At 48.9% G+C, this 16,089-nt stretch overlaps 1 long non-coding RNA gene across 1 annotated transcript; it reads right to left on the bottom strand.

Annotated features, from left to right (window-relative positions):
- Nucleotides 1-5,098: 5,098 nt before the first annotated feature.
- On the bottom strand, nt 5,099-7,917 carry LOC146597702 (uncharacterized). Its single transcript, XR_014895468.1, has 4 exons — nt 7,832-7,917; nt 7,591-7,729; nt 7,405-7,470; nt 5,099-6,851 (listed from the first exon to the last, which is right to left on the bottom strand). It is a non-coding gene; the product is annotated as an uncharacterized LOC146597702 (long non-coding RNA).
- Between the last annotated feature and the right edge of the window lie 8,172 nt (nt 7,918-16,089).

Here is a 16,089-nt window from a genome sequence, read left to right as displayed (position 1 = left end):
AGCGCACGAGCGCGGCGCGCTTCCCGGCACTGCCGCTCTGCCCGAAGGCGCCTCGGATTCTTTTTCTATGTTTCTTTGCTTTTCTTTTCTTTTTTTTTTTGAACCAATCCTTTGATTAAAAATGCCTTGCTTCCAGCTCACAGTGCCTTTTAAATGGCTCTGCAAAGCCCTCTCGCGGTTCCCAGCTCACATCAGAAACGAGAGCTGGAAGTGTTTCACTGCAGAATAAACATATGGGCTGTAAATCCTGTGATTCAGAAGATTCGCCTGCAATATTCTGCTCTGCTGTTGCCATAGGTAACCGGGCTCTGCAAAACACCATTTACCCTGGAATGCGAGCAGACATGAAGCTCAGCAAGGGCGCTTCGGTTAACCCCTTCCTGGCAAAATCCCTGTGGTGATTCCAGCCAGAACCGGGCTGCCCCTCGGTCTCCCGTGTGCGTGTTCACCCACACAAAGCCCCACCGCACGGGTCAGCCAACCACCTACCCATCCACGCGTGCCGCCCTGGCGCCTGGCGGATGTCTTCTCCTGCCGCCGGGGCTGGGCAGGCCCCGAGCCTGTCAGGGGCCGTGTGCCCGTGCCTGACTAACGCTCCCCCACCCCGGCAGTGGGTTAAACTCGCCCGGTCCGCCGGCAGCAGGTAGGGGGAGGGAAGGTAATCAGACTGGCCTGCTCTGGAGCACGGAGCCGAGGTCTGTGGAGCACTGTTTGCTGAATTACTCCTTGTTAATAAAGAGGAACTTAAAAAGGCGGACTTCTGATTTCACAGTCAGCACAGCTTTTTCTCTACCTGACTGGGGGGAATCGCTAGGCTTTTCCAGGTGTTCCCGACGGCCCATAACAGAGACCTATCAAGTCGTACACTGGCTGTAAAACTGACATTGCTGCTTCCTGCCTCCCATTATTCTGCCTCTAAGGCTCTCTTACCACCTCCTGATGGCCCCTCTTGTACTCCACCGCCTGAGGCGCGGGAGGCGATGAGCGGTAGGTGCCTTCCTGGGCCACGTCTGGTGTCCAGAGAGACCAGGTGCCAGGCTGGGCTTCAGTCAGAGGACGCGCAGCCTAGCGGCACCCTGTGCTCAGAGGTCCTGCTAAGAGGCAGGTGCCCCCGTCCTAGCCTAGTGCTAGGCCCTTCCCATGTTCAGTGCCCATCACAGGCCTTGCAGCTGTGTCCGGTACTGCAGAAGTCATCTGAGGGTCTGTACATTCCTCTGTTGTATGTCCAAACCAAAACCATGATAAAGGCACATGTGTCGCCTACAGGTAAATATCCGTACAAACATCCCATAAAGGCACCTGCCTTGTACACTGCAGAAATGCATTTGTGTCACCAAATTGTATGTTACACAGAAGATGCTGGATACACATCATATAAWTGTCACTCAACATCAAATTTAACAGATGAGAACAGAGTCCAAGGTGAGCAAATGGGCATTTGCTGCAGCTTAGGAGAACAGGCGCTGGAAGTAGCTCCAAATTTGGTTTTTTATTCCTCCGATTCTGATCTAGCTGTGAGCTAATGTGTATCTCAGCAGAACTGAAGGAGCTGAAGCAATGTACTAAATCTGAACAGGTCTTGCTGCTGCAGTCCCAGTGGCAGTGCTGCCACATGCTCTGCCTTTGCCCTTCTTCCCATGTGGAGTTGAGGAGTACGTGTGTGTAGGGAGTAAATGTATAGTCCTGAATTGAGGCAGTGGCTAATTCATACTGTAGAGGAGCTGCAGGTGACACTGAGGATMTGCCTCTTTTCCCATTTTTGTGATTCCTGTTATGAGATAATATATTTCAAACTGTTCTTGTTTTCCTCCCCTTCCCCTTCCTCTGCAKTCCAATGCACACACATACACACCACTAAATTATTATTTATTTTAGAACACAATATTGCACAGGGGATATCTGCAGATAGGTAAAAAGGCAAAGTTCCTACTCCAAAGAGTTAATGATGTCAACTACTTTTGCATCAGAGATCTGATTGGAATGCAGAAAAATCAGGAAATTTGGTTCATAACAGATCTTGCTATGACTGGAAATCACAGCGTGTGCGTGGACAAGCCTGTACTGAGACTGCTGTAATCCCTGGGCAAAACAGGGGAGTGAAGGAGAGGTCAGTGTCCTTTGAGGGATTCTCTGGCATTAATGGGGCAAGGGGAGTTTGTCCAGCTCTCTGTTTGAACAGTGAGCAAGTATTATTATAGGATCTTTTAATGTTGCTAGAATAAAAAGGAATAGACAAGAGAAAATGACCCCAAATCATTAGGGGACTGTTGTCTGCAGAACAGCACAAATACAGAATCCAACTGTTCCCTGCAAAATCCTTTTCCTCCCTCCCCCCCAGTGTCTTTGAATGGTGAAGATAAGGCTGATCTACAAGGAAAAAGGGCTTTTAAAGATTCCCAGTAGCTACTGAATGGGTGTTGCTGGTTCAAGGTCTCCAAATCTCTGTCATATCAACCTGGATTGAGGAGATGAGCTGTCACAGAGCCTAAAAAACATGGAACAGAGCATGGATACATAGCTACACTTAAACGTGCTCTGACTTCTGGATTTATAATGGCTGTTAGATGAACCCCTTGAATTGTGCTGGGTTCTCTGCTCTGACATCACCAGCATCACTCTTCAAACCTAATGCTCACTTCTCGGTTCTGCTGAAGTCCTGGGGTTGTTGGTGGATGCGAGGATGCCCCTGACATTATGGTATCTGCTCAGGTGTGGGGGTTGTATGGGGGAGTGTGGGCATGGGGAGGCAGAAACAGCGTGCCTGCAAGGCAGAGCAGATCAGAGTGGTTTCATGTCTGCAGGAACTGGGCCATTTGTGTCCCCACAATTACCTGGAGGTCCAAGAACCACCAGAAGCTCTGAAGATGCAGAGGCTGAAGCCTGTCCCTCTTCCTGGGTCTGTACAGTTGCCTTGAGACGAGTGTTTGAATACCTCGAGYAGAACATAGTTCCTAAATTTAGTTAGGTTTGTGTGTTCATAGAAGTTTTGTGTCCTTATGCACCCCTATCTGTATATTTGCATGATAAATGCCAAAGATTTCCTTTGAGGTTTGTGTTTTTCTATAGCTGAGGAGATGTACTACCATTGCAGTTAACCTTTTCCTGCCACAGCTGATACAATTTATTTATTTTGGAAAGGAAACATCAAAGCCTGAACAGGCCCAAAGCAATTTTATTTGACAGCTGCATTGGCTGGGTCTGCAGAAACGTGGACAAAGAAGAGACTGTGGAAAAGCCTGCTAGCTTTGCGCTTGGGCAGGAAAGGGTTACTGACTGCACAGCTTTCTCTGCATCTCCAGGCAAAACCCAGGCAGAGACAATGATGTCAGCACTACCTCCGGAGCCCAGCGCCCTGGCCTGACAGCGCCGGCAATCCGGCAATCCGGCACATTCCCGTCTGCCACAACAAGAGCATTCATGCTCCTATTTCCTAACCTCTTTGGATTAAAACATGTGGAGTTAAATATACATCCAGCCTGATGCTCATGCACTTGCACTGCACCAGAAATAGACTTATGGGAAACTGTCTACAGCTTTTGCCACCCGACACTCAGGATCTGTGTCAACGTTGTCATTGAGAAAAACACATGTTGGGAGAATGTACAGTCAAATGTACAGTCATGCACACACAGCTAAAATACAGTTMTTTTCTGTTCATTGCAATACTGTATGTAATCAGCACACAATGAGAAAGGGTGGGAGAATGAAAGTTTAAATGGAAAATGAAGATAATATTGGTAGCCTTTTAAGTGTACAAAATCTGCTGAGTTTTTAGTGCTGCACTTACAAGTTTTCACAGCAAAGACAGACCTTGGCCAGGCGGGGAGCGTGCACTCCCGGCTGATGGAGGATAAGGAGCGTGCGATAGCCTTCACACATGCCATGCAGGTGGGGGAAGACACCGAGCGCGTCTCTGACAGGAGAAGCTTTTTGCTCAATTTATAGTGAAGACCAATTGGTAGTGCAAAACACTACCATTAGAAGGATTTTATTGCTACTTTTATTCACAATGCCTGTGGGAGCTCTGTTGCATCCCATGTGTATCACATTTCTCTTCTCATCTGTGTGCACAGTGTGTCTGTGGCTGTACGCCACATGTATCTGTATGTCTTCATATTTATCTGTCATTCCAAGTCTGTGTTGCTCAGCCTTTTTCCTTTTAAGTGCATGGGCTGTATTTCTTTCTGTGCACACAAGAATATTCCTTTACTGCACACTAAGGGGAAAAGAAATGTAGGGATAGCTCATATTTCATTTATGTCTTGCTCGGCAAGGGGCTCCACGATTCGCAAATATGAAGGAAGAAGAAAATGAGAATACATCTTTTTCCTCCTCTCTCTGTTGTTTAAAGCCTTCTCTTGTCTTCTCTTCCCAGTCATTTCTTTTCTTTTCCCTACCTTTTTTCCCACAGGATTGTAAACTCTTGCTCCATTAAAGATGTCTGAWATGTAATCTATCCTGCTTATACATAGAGTCAGGCCCCTTTCCTTAGTGCGACCCTTGCACAGGCTTCCCCCCCCTCTTTTTTTAAACACATGGCAGGCCTCAACACCGTAAATTCCTGTGGACAGTCTAGGTTAGTGTGTCTCCCCTTCATTTTGCCCCTGCCTATAACACTCAGAATCTCAAAGACTGAAACACAGGAAAGAAAGACAAAAATAACCTCCCCAAAATGCAGCTATAGTTCCCCAATGGCTCATAACGGTCTTGAAAGAAGGTTTAGCTGGTAAAATCCTAATCGGGTACTTGAAAGGGTGAGGCCAAATGGTTAATGTAGGATAAAAACTGCAAACCTCTTAATTCTCTTAGTGTTTGGCTTAACCTTGCCTTGACTCTGAAGACATGGCAGTAAGTAAGGATGAGCTTGTATTAGAAATAGGATTCTCTCTTTCCGTCCGGCCCTTGCTATGCCGGTTCCAATATAGTGGGCAGAAGCAGTGCAAACCTTCTCTATCAGTTTCTGTTGGTGGAGGGTCAGAGCAGCCTCACTTTTCAATTAGTGTAATCAAGATTAGGACCCTGGCATCTCTCCCAAAAGCTTTCTCCCCTCTTTATTCATACTCAGACGAATTTCTGCCATGCTCCGTTGTGCAATCACTCCCCCATGAAACACAGAGTATTGAAAAAAAGTCAGAAGAAGTAGAGCCAGCTTGCAGCAAGGATTGTATTTCACTGGTGGCACAGTGAGGAAGCTGTCCTCGGTGTCAGCCACTTTAAATGAGGCATATATTCAAGCTAAAGTGGTAATATGCATAATGTCTGTCATCCAAATATCTCAGAACATATAATAAGCTGCAATTAAATCATTAAAGATCTTCAAAAGGGCGTGTGCAGATTGATCATCAACACATAAGAAATCTCCAATACTTTTTCCACCTTGATACTTGATCTGCCACTGTGTATCTGCTTTAAACTAGTCACTTCACACTGTTCTTTAATTTCCCTATTAGTGACACCAGGGGTTAATAATACTTAGGCAGTGCAGTGCTTCTTTACAGAGATGTTTTGAAGGAAATTGAGGCTCTCATTGAAGGAGTCTCTGTGCAAGGACTCATTTGGTAGGAATATGCCTGGTAGTTTGAGGTTCTTCAGGAGCGAAGTGGAGGAAGCACGTTCAGCATGAGATCAGCACTGAACTGTTCAGCTCCRTCAGGCCTGAAGGGTCTGTAAGCACTTAGGGAAATAAAATGTCGAAAACAAGAGCCCAGCATGTATTTCAAGGACCCTAAATTAGGCTGCTGAACCTTGGAAGAGTGTTAGGTTTGCAGTTTTGGACTGAGACACATGCATCGTGCTCGTGATCCATTTTTGGTGCCTAACAAATCCCTGTTTTTGTTGCTTGTCCCAACTTCACAGAGCCAGTCAATGAAGTAGATGAGAACAGACTCTCTACATCCTGACTCCAAGTTATCAGCAGACCAGGCACCAYAAATGTGCAGAATATATCCCCAGATTCGCCTGCTTTGGTTAGGAACATTATTTTATCAGATAGATGAAGCTTTTATTTTTCAGAAGGAATCAAGACGTTTGTGGTTTATGGCTACAGATTCATCTAACGTAGCTGTCCTAGACCAGATACGTGTAGCCTTGTGAAAAATGCTCAGCAGCTGGTTTGGGTGAGGGGCAGAGGCAGAGAAGCAGCCTGCAAGTCTCATGCCCCCGACCACCTCCCCTTGCACCGTGTATCAGTCAGGCTGCCCAGAGGAGCCGTTCTCGGAGGCTGGGGAATGAGTGAGCAAGTGCGGGTTTTCATTTATGGTGAAGATAAACAGGAGTGTCGGCTGAAGCAAAGCTGCTGAGGTGCTCTGTGTACTTCAGTGCCAGGCAGTAGTGGCTGCTGCTTAGGAGATGGATTTATTAAGATTATTAGTAAGTGTTATTTGGAGGTGACTGAAATCGCTGGGTGAACTCCAGGGGATTAGCTTTCCAAAGATAGCAAATGCAAAAAAAAGCAACCCCAAACAAACAAGCCACCAGTATCAGTTGTGTGTATTTAATAAAGTCTCTGCACTGGATTAGCTCACAAGCATTTGCTTGTTTTCATGGCTGGAGATACGGGGGAGGGGAAGGAGGAACCATCTTAGCATGTAATTCCCCACGTAAAAGCAAAGCTGCGGCAGGGTGTCTGGCCCAGTTCGCTGGGGAGGTGATAACCTGCTCTGGGCAGGGCAGGCCAAGAAGGAATCACCTCTCCCTGGATTGCAGTGGATTTAGAGAGCCTAGCACACAGTGACTGCGATACAAAAATAACCTGTGTGAGGAAGGCTGTGCTGAGGGACAAGCAAGTCCCTGCGTAACGGACACGAGAGGCTTAGGCAGGGCATCACGCCGACCCAAGGCAGAGAGATGGCCTGCAGAAGAAAGAGCAGCAATCAAAATAGTCTTTTGCTATTCTTTAGCAATTCCATAAGAGGATCTTGGAGGGCTTGTAAACATAAAATCACCAAATACCACGTCCCACAAGCCCATCCCTTTGGGACGTAGGCTGCTGTTGCTAGCCCCAGCTGGGAAGCCGGAGGCGGTGGGAGGTTATCCAAGGGTGCACAGAGAGCAGGGCAGATGTGCACAGAGGGAAGGTAGGAAGGGGGAAGGAAACAGGAGGAAAAGCCATCTCTCCAAAACAGCATGGATAAAACTGAGCCAAGGGGAGGAGGGGCTCGAAGGACCAGTGTAACCTATCTTTTAATGTTGTTTTGGTACCTAGGTGCTGTTCCTAGATCAGTTCTTTCCAAATGCTGATGACATGTGGCAGAGAACAAATGAGGCAATTCTAGAGGGCAGCTTGGCTGCCGCCTGCTCCTGTGCTGCCTCCCAGAAGGGGGGACCGTGGGGACCTTTGGACCCATTCTGCATCCTTCCGCAGTGTTGCACTACCAGAAGCACAGCCGTCCGAAGGAGAAATACCTTGTGTTGCTCTAGGTGATTCATTGGGGCCCCTTTGGGAAGCGGCAGCAGAGATTGGTGGGTTCTCTATTCGGGTCCAGGTAATGAGAGAGCAGGCGAGGCAAAGAAAAGGCACCATAAGACTGTGTGCACTTGCAGTTTCCAGTGAAATTGCTTGTTTTCTGTGATGGGAAGCTGCTTTCTTACCTCCTCAACCTGCAGAAGTTGCGCTCTCTCCTTTTCCCTCTTTCAGGAAAGTTCATTATGCAGAGCTGGGAGCTTGTTTCCTGTTGCCTGTGCTTCCCAAGGCAACGACAGAAGCAGAACTCCTCCATTTGGTAAAAGCCTGTTCAGACAGGAAAGGCCTTTAATTTCACTCAGTCTCAGAGCAGAATGGGGGTCATGCAACCCCTTAGCCCAGGGTAAGGAGAATACACTACTTACTTACCCCTTTTGGGATAAGCTGTCCTAAGTGGGAATGGGAGGAGGGGAAGCTTGCAGCTCTCTCAAGTGCAAGGAAAGGGGGAGAATCCAGTGCTGCAGTGTTATACCAAGTGGACAGAACTGTCTGGTAACCCGTGTGCTTAATCCCATGCAGAGACTGAAGGATATGTCAGAAGTAACTAAAAATAGAAACTAAGTGGGTGGTATAGAGACCTGGATCCAAATTAGCCACCTTTTAGAGTAGACGTCTTTGGTGCTAAAATGCTTGTTACTGGAATCCTTGATTCCTCTTAAAGAGAAAGCAAAGAGAATATTGCACAAAGGTGGAGAGCAAAGGGGAGAAAAAGAAAGGAAAAAGGAGAGGGAGAAGACAGTGGTGAATTCCAGGGTCATGTCCTCATCCCTCTCTGCTGGGCTCCAAAGTTTTGATAGCAATCATAATTTCCATATGAGAAGCTAATGGTTGAAGAAGCTATTTTCTTTCATAGATACAACGAAAAGGCCCACATTAAAATGAAAGAGACAGAGCTTTCCTTTCCTGTGAGTTCCTCGTGCATTAGAGAAACATTCCCAGATCTCAGGAAAGGAAACAAAAGCCAAGAGTTTTTTGGAAAACTGGAAAAAGTTTTGCCGTAGGGGTAAAACACAGTCTGGGTCTGATGGTCTCTAACGCTTGGCTTACAAGCAGCGCGAGGGGGTTGTCGCTTTGTCTCCTCGAAGCCGGCCAAAGAGGCGCAGGCTGCAGCGTGGCGCCGCTGGCTGAAGAGGTCCCGGGCTGGGCCCGAGCTGCCTCCTGCACATCTCCCCGGCACGGAGGGACGTTGCGCAGCGGCACGTGCCGGCTGCCAGGCTGTGGAAGCCCGTCCTCGTCCGCCTGGGAGGGGAAAAAGCAGCGTACCCCTGCGTGTGATGGCTATCACGACACCTCCGGAAAGAATCGAGCTCCGTCAGCGAGGTCCATTTGGCCGCTCTAGTCTCGGTCGGAGATCGGAATGGCAAAGGCACCCCGAGACCAGCGACAGCAAAGGCAGTTTAAAGCCACCTCTGCCCTTGAGCTTAATTCATACGTGGAGCGCAGATGGGCGAGATTAAGGATCTGTCTTTCTCTGTGATAAATACACACTTTTACGGGACCATGGCCATGAGTCCAGTTTAACGTAAAGGAATTTTCTGTAACAATTGATATCCCCAAATCATCACTCCCATACTCCTCTCTATCTGATATTTTTTAGTGTTTGGTATCATGCCTAATATGGAGAGATTGCAGGGAACTGGGCAAGACATTTAATTCAGGAGATATCTGGAAAATGAGAAAGTTTTTATCTCCAAAAAAGTTTTCCAGTGATTTGTTGGAACATCCTATTTCAAAATGGCTTTAGCTTAGAAGTGCCACATTTGTTTGATTTGTCCTCAAAAGTAATTAGCACCTCTCAGGATTTTTATGAGTCTGAATGATTAGTTTTTGAGTTATTTATTACAGACTTCCAAATCTCTCAGGAGTCCATGAGCTCTTTATGAGCCATATGAAAGTATGCAGACTCGCTAGCATAGTCGAGAAATTCCCAGGAGAAGAGAGATTTGAAACTATGCTGGAATGGACAGAAAAAGCTGGAGAAGGTAAACTTAATTCTGTAGTAAAAGTAAATTCTTTAAGGGCCTAACAACTATCTAGACTCCTGCAAGTCAGGAGCAGAGCAATCTATATTTAGAAGAAAGCAGAGGTCTGTCCTGCAAAGTTTTCTTTTGTATCTGGTGTGAAGGGCTTTAAGTCAGCAGGAGCAGTCTGGCAGGTTTGTTTCCTGAGGCATTCTCATAGCAGCGACCCCGACAGGAAAATGCCTGCTGTCTCCACAGGACCCACTCTTGTCACTCACATGCAGGATACTCTCCAAAAGAAGAGCCATTTCTTCGCAGTGAATGGGGCATATAGGTCAAGCAGATTTGATCAAGAAGACYAAAATCTGTACTTTTGAGAAAAAGCTACAAAACAAAGAATTTAAGAAAATGTGCAGACAGAAACTGTATGCACTGTACATACTGCCTAGGTCCCTTAATAAATGCCTTCGCGATTCCCAGACTAGTTATGAAAATATTGCATAGCAAAGCACTTTCTTATGAAGAGACAATTACAGAAATGCCACCTTCTGATGGTGAAACTGGCTAAAACTCACTGGAATCCGTGTGTCTTACAGGATCCAGATTATTTTCCTACCTGGGAGCAAAGTGTGATATAGCTGCATATTAAATTGAGTGGAACGGGACTAAAGCTGGATAAATAATGGAAATGTATTTGTGATTATTTGTTCAGTGAAAATATTGCCGAAATTCCCACTATTATTGAAAATGAACATTTAATCGGCTCCAGACGCACCTCCGGCAGAACCCCTGGCTGTGCTCTTCTGCCAGCCAGTGTTCGGCACACRCGAGCTCTCCCTCCGCAAGCGCCGCGGAAATCCTCTGCCAGCCGCTCCCCCAGGAGCTTTCCGGTCCGCCGCTATCGGCCGAGTCAAAGCCTCGAAGCTCCGATGCACCTGCGGCGTCGGGGCGGGTAGAGCCGGACGTGGTAACGGGCGCGCCGCGCAGCACGGCTGCCCACGCAGACACCCACGGCGGAGGAGCCGGCGCGCGGGGCCGCCGCGTAGCGCGCGCGCGCCCAGGGTGCGTGCTCTGCGGACCTCTGCACGGGCTCACGCGCGCGTGCTGCAGCGAGAGGGCAGCACACGTGGTTCGGGGAGCTGTGCACGGTATAGGGCGCGTGCTGCATCGGCTGCCCCACTCGCGCCCTCGTGAGCATAGCCGTCCATTTAGGGTGCGGGGAAAAGGGAAGCCCAAAGGACTCTGTCGTTGGTTTCTTTCTCTTTTTCCTTTATTTTCGGGTAACCTTTTCCACAAACACAGATTCAGCTGTCCTATAAACTGGCAGATCTAACACCTCTCTTTCCGCTCCAGATCCCTGTGTTACTGGGTCGCGCGCTTGTATGAGTGTCGGTGCACGTGTGGCATCTCGGTTGCACGATCGCACAGGACTACAGGCTGCATGCAGTGGTTGCAGGTGTTCGTGCTCCTGCGTGCAGCGTCACCTCCGGGACGTGTGTGTCATCTGCAGCTCGCCAGCAGTATTTTCTCCCTTTGGCTAGAGGACTTCTGCCTGGGCACACGCCCAGATCTGTTGTTCAAGCAAAGAACAGAGACRGTGCTAAGTGAGGAAGTTCTGGCATTACAGACAGATTTGGGGACGTTTGTTCCAGACAGAGCCTGCTGGCTGGTCTCGCGTAACTGCGGCGAGCCCTCTCCGCTCAGCTCCAGGGCRCGCGCAGCGCAGGGCGCGCGCTCCCCGGTCTCCCCAGCACCCCGGGGGGCTGTTCCTCCTGGGGGGCTGAGCGAGAGGCCCTCCAGCCGCGGCTGGCCGACCCTGAGTCACTGCTGAAGCCAAGGTCAAGCCCGGGGCAGGAACTGTCCGCAAATACAGACACCAGCACGAAGGGAAGGAAAGAACAAAAAGAGCCATTTACTTCCCAATGCACTTGAGTGCTGGAGAGAAACTGTCCGCCCAGAGCGCTGAGTCAGCAGCGACTGACAAATTAGTCAACAGGATGGCTGGGCCTCAGCTCCTGGCAATTAGCGTGGAGCGGGCTTTGTGCGTGCCTCCGGCGTTCCCGTTAGCTGTGGCTCGCCCGCCTGCGGAGGGAGGAGGGGGCCGGGGAAGGAAATGGCTTGCTTTGCCTTCACAAACACATGGRATTTGCATTCCCAAGGTCGCGCAGCAGTCATCTCGCTTCCTGTTTCAGCATCTTTGCAGGCTGAGGCTGTTAGGAATAAAGTATGCAGGAGCCTCTTAGGAGGGAGGTGCGTCAACGCAGCTGGAGGAGGGCTGTGCGGGAGCACAGGCAGACTAGGTGAGGAGTGTTCCTGATCTGTGCGGGTGACACAATCACAAAACGGGGGGGTGCTGGGCTGGAGGGGTACTTGCAGTGGCCAGGTACATGAGTCACTGGTGCAGATGGCATTGCTAACATTTAAGGAAGGTGCCACGGATGCAGGATGAGTGGACTTTGGTGGAGTTCAAAGTGATGAAATGGTGGGTGGAGATGAAGGGAGATCAGGACTGGAATAAAAGGGGATTCTGTAGGTCAGGAGTTGAGTGTCTTGTCAAAGCTATTTGGGAAGTCAAGGGCCAAAAGGTGGGGCTGCAGGTCAGGATTAAGCGGAACCTAAGAGCTGAGCTCTGTCACCATTTGGCAGAGGTCACTGCCTCCAAAGCAGGTTGCTGGGGTCATGGCCTGTTTTGTGAATAGTGACATTTCCTGGATCAGCTCTAGTGGAACTGCAAACAAACTTTGTTGTTAAGATCCTGTGAGTCTCCTCTAGCCTTCCCAATCTGTGGTGCCAGGTCACCAGTTCTCTGAGAGTGTGATTTGGAAATAGTCAGAGACCCTGGAAGAGAGATCAAGCACAGCAGCTTTTTTAGCCGCCCCTTCATCCACTGCATATCCTTCTCCCTGGAAGTCAGTCGCTACCTTATCATCTTCATTCCTGATGAGCTGGCCGCTCTGCGATGTGGCTGAAGTTCAGCTGTGCCCCAGCTCTGCCAGGCCTAGCTCTGAGCGATGAAGATTTAGTGGGCTTCGCTCTGCGCGTTCGGAGATCTGCCTGTCTGCTACAGGGTTTCACAAAAGCTGAGCTCAGCCGAGAGCAGTAGAAGCATTCAAGCTACCAGASCTTTACATGGGTGGGGGTGAGAGACGCGATCTTTGTATCCAGGACACCACAACACATGTCTTTGCTGAATGTAACTGGAATCCGTGAACTCCAAATCCTGCTGCTGAGAGCCTAGCAACAAGCGAATGTACCTGCTTAAGCTTTTAAAGAAGGAGCAGGTTAATGGAGGTGAAACGTTTTGTTTTCCAAGTTTGTTGGGCTTCTTTCTATAGATTGTAATCCTCGGTCTGTACGTGTTCTCCGTAACCAGAGATCAGCAGAGACACGTCCATCTACACTTCTTTATGCCAGGCTAAACTTGAGGCAGCTTATTCCTGTTTCGTTCAGGGACAGGCTGTGTCAGACTGTCTCACGTTTACCGGCRGACCGGAGCACGCACCAGGCGCTGCGGCTGACACGCTGCAGCTTGCTGTTCCCACAGCGACCTGTCCCTGTCTTGAACCCCTTAGACTTTCTGCTCGGTTGTAGCCACATTTAGGGCAGAGTTTTACTGATCTTGTAGCTGCCTAACAGCGTTTTTTTTGAAAATACCAGCTGGCATTTATCTGCATCATTGGGTCTCTAACTGGCTTTTGAATCTGGCCCTCGCTTCCTCGATGCTTCACTTCTTCAGCTATGAGGGGGTCTAAGCCCGGTTTGGGCTAGTGTCGGCGTGGGCGCTGAGGTGCGCCCGCACGCGCTGCTCCGTCTGCGGACGTGGCTGCTGAGACGCTCCCGCYGGCGGGCTGCACAGGCGCCCCGGGGGCCGCGTGGCCGCGGATCCCCGGCTGCGCCGTCGGGCGCTCTGGAGATTAGAGAGCATTTTGGCTATGCCTGACCATTGCTGGTATACCTGAGCTTTGAAATGTAATCTGTGAATTTTGCCACTCTCTCAGCCCGCAGAAAATAATTCCAGTTCATCCGGATTCGTATTAYTACAAATGCGAGGGAATAGTGAGTCATGAGTGGCTTGGGTTTGGACTTCTGCTGTACCAAGAAGCTTCACAAAGGTCTTGTTGCTGCAGCCTTACACCTTGTGGAAAAAAACAGGGCTGTAGTAATGTGAAGTAACGTGTCTGAGGAATGCAGTGGCCTCTTCGAGCTGGCAAGCAGCGCCATGTGTAGTGTTGATACTTGTCCCAGTGGGACCTGGGCTGAGATTTTTCCATCCTTCCTTTGCCTGGTTCATTTTGTCCAGAGTGCCAAAAAGCCTCAGATGGCACTTTGGTAACTAGCAATCGAGACTGGGCTGGACTTGACGATACGGAGGTGAAAGGCCCCGGAGCCTCTTTTCCTAAGCTAGCAGGTATCTCCGGTGCTCATTCAGGGGGTTAGCTCTGGTAATGTCACTATGAATATTTTGCTGCCATTTAGCTAGTAGCTGCATTTTCTGTTGGAAAATAATGTAAAGGAAAATGAGAAGAAGAACTGCTGTGGCAAGACACAAAGGCACAGGGCTGTGGTTGGTTTAAGGTGTGCTCATGCCATAGCTTGATTCCTGTTTAATAGCAGGTCCAAGCAAATAAATCCCTGAAAAGATCCCAGCCAAATCCTTGAGATTATAATTTCACTTTTTTTTTTCACCTGATTTTTGGTCCAAGAAGCCATGCATGGAACAGATTCAGCTCCAGAAGAATGAAAAGATTATGGTATCTCAGTAACAAGGAGTTAACTCCCCCATAATATCACTAGTAAGAATAATTAAGTCTTTATACTTCTCTAGTGTGTTCCATCTGAGGGTCTCAAAGTATTTTATAAGCATTAATTAATTAAACCTTTCATCTCCTTTCTGAGGCTTTTTCTATCCTGGAGGTGGTTCAGTCCAGTATAGTCAATATTGCTGTTGAAATCACAGCCGGTTCTCAAACTAGTGGTTAAAAACTGCCTCTAGAAATCTTAATTTCTTTCCCTGCTGCCCTTTCATCCCCAAATTGTGCTTCCCAAGCTTCATTTGGCAGATGGTTACTCGTCGTGTGGCCCTTGCATGCTCAGATCTGTGGTCCCGTCTCCCAGCTGTGCCCTGTCCTCACTACCACGCACTGCTCGGCAGCTTGGCTGGGACCCTGGCACAACCCCCACGAACTGCACGGATGCTCCACGAGCCCCAGGATTATTCAAGTAGCTTCAAGCAAGCCACTTTTCACCAAGGGGAAATCCTGCTTGACCAACCTGATAGCCTTCTATGATGGAGTGACTGGCTGGGTAGATGAGGGGAGAGCAGTGGRCAGAGTGCACCTTGACTTCAGCAAGGCTTYTGACACTGCCTCCCAGAACATCCTCCTRGAKAAGCTCAGCAAGTGTGGGTTAGGTGAGTGGACACTGAGGTGGATTGAGAACTGGCTGAAAGGCAGAGCTCAGAGGGTCGTGATCAGTGGCRTGCAGTCTAGTTGGAGGCCTGCGGCTAGYGGCRTCCCCCAGGGCTCAGTACTGGGTCCCATCCTGTTCAACTTCTTCACCCATGACCTGGATGAGGGGACAGAGTGCCTCCTCAGCAAGTTTGCTGATGATCCCAAGCTGGGAGGAGTGGCTGACACACCAGAGGGCTGTGCTGCCATTCAGAGAGACCTCTGCAATGTGCCCTTGTGGCCAGGAAGGCCAATGGTATCCTTGGGAATTGTGTTCCCATTGSGAAGASTGTTGCCAGCAGGTCGAGGGAGGTGATCCTGCCCCTCTACTCAGCCCTGGGGAGGCCTCATCTCTGTGTCCAGTTCTGGGCTCCCCAGTCCAAGAGAGACATGGAGCTACTGGAGAGAGCCCAGCATAGGGCTACAARGATGRTCAGAGGGCTGGAGCACCTGCCCTGTGAGGAACGGCTGCGAGAGCTGGGCCTCTTCAGCCTGGGGAAGAGAAGACTGAGGGGGATCTGATCAATGTGTACAAGTACCTGAAGGGAGGGTGTCAAGGGGACAGGGACAAACTCTTTTCAGTTGTCCCGTGTGACAGGACCAGAGGCAGTGGGCAGAAATTGAAGCACAGGAAGTTCTGCCTGAATGTGAGGGGGAATTTCTTCCCATGAGAGTGACAGAGCACTGGACCAGGTTGCTCAGAGAGGTTGTGGAGTCTCCTTCTCTGGAGATCTTCAAGGCCTGCCTGGATGCAACCGTGTCTACCATGCTGTAGGTGACCCTGCTGAGCAGGGAGTTTGGACTAGACGATCTCCAGAGGTCCCTTCCWACCTTMCTGATTCTATGATTCTATGATTTTGGCTTCCATAACCTCCTTCTGCWGTCCTAGTTAGACTAGGGGATCTGGATGAGAAAGAAATGAATAGAGAAGGGATTAGGATCGCTGAGACAAATATTTGAAAGATAACTCTTTAAGTAAGCATTTTAATTTGAAATTTGCCAGGTGTTTATGAATAAAATATAGGAATCACTTATCCTACTGTTGAAATCCAAACATTCTTAGGGTTGAACATGACATTTATTTAACAATGCAGCACAACAATTTCATCATCGTTTAGGAAAGGAAGGCATCCAGCTGAAACTGGAGGGGAAATTGAAGAAGGTAGAAATTAACTAYCCAAAGTGGAACATAGTCATTGGGATTCACTTCCCACTTTAA

Source organism: Rhea americana, unplaced genomic scaffold (assembly GCF_003343005.1).
Source record: "Rhea americana isolate MKP2758 unplaced genomic scaffold, rheAme1 scaffold_18, whole genome shotgun sequence".
In the NCBI taxonomy this organism is placed as follows: Eukaryota; Metazoa; Chordata; class Aves; order Rheiformes; family Rheidae; genus Rhea; species Rhea americana.
The sequence above is the reverse complement of the archived record's forward strand: the minus strand, read 5'-3'. Positions and strand labels throughout refer to the sequence as shown.